The sequence below is a fragment of the Solanum pennellii genome, chromosome 4 (genome assembly GCF_001406875.1).
Source record: "Solanum pennellii chromosome 4, SPENNV200".
NCBI lineage: Eukaryota > Viridiplantae > Streptophyta > Magnoliopsida > Solanales > Solanaceae > Solanum > Solanum pennellii.
The window spans coordinates 28,935,825-28,936,128 of NC_028640.1; positions in this window are offsets into that span (position 1 = coordinate 28,935,825).

Consider the following 304-nt stretch of genomic DNA (forward strand, 5'->3'; position numbering starts at 1 on the left):
AGCAGCAGAAGAAATTGCACAAGTATGGGACGACGGAGTCCACGACGGTCCGTTCTGACCACGACGGTCCATCGCGTGGTCCGTCGACCCAGCCGCGTTTGGGCAGATTTCCAGCAATTAGAATTCTTGTTTAATTAGGTTTTTGTTTTTTTATAAATAGTTCGAAAAACCTCGTTTTTGAGGTTATACACCTGATAGTAGACACCTGATCGTTAGACTCTTAGATTGTTAAAACTCCGTATTGGCAAACATTGTATTGTGAGATTCTTGATAATCATTAGACTTTTCGTGAGATTATTGATTA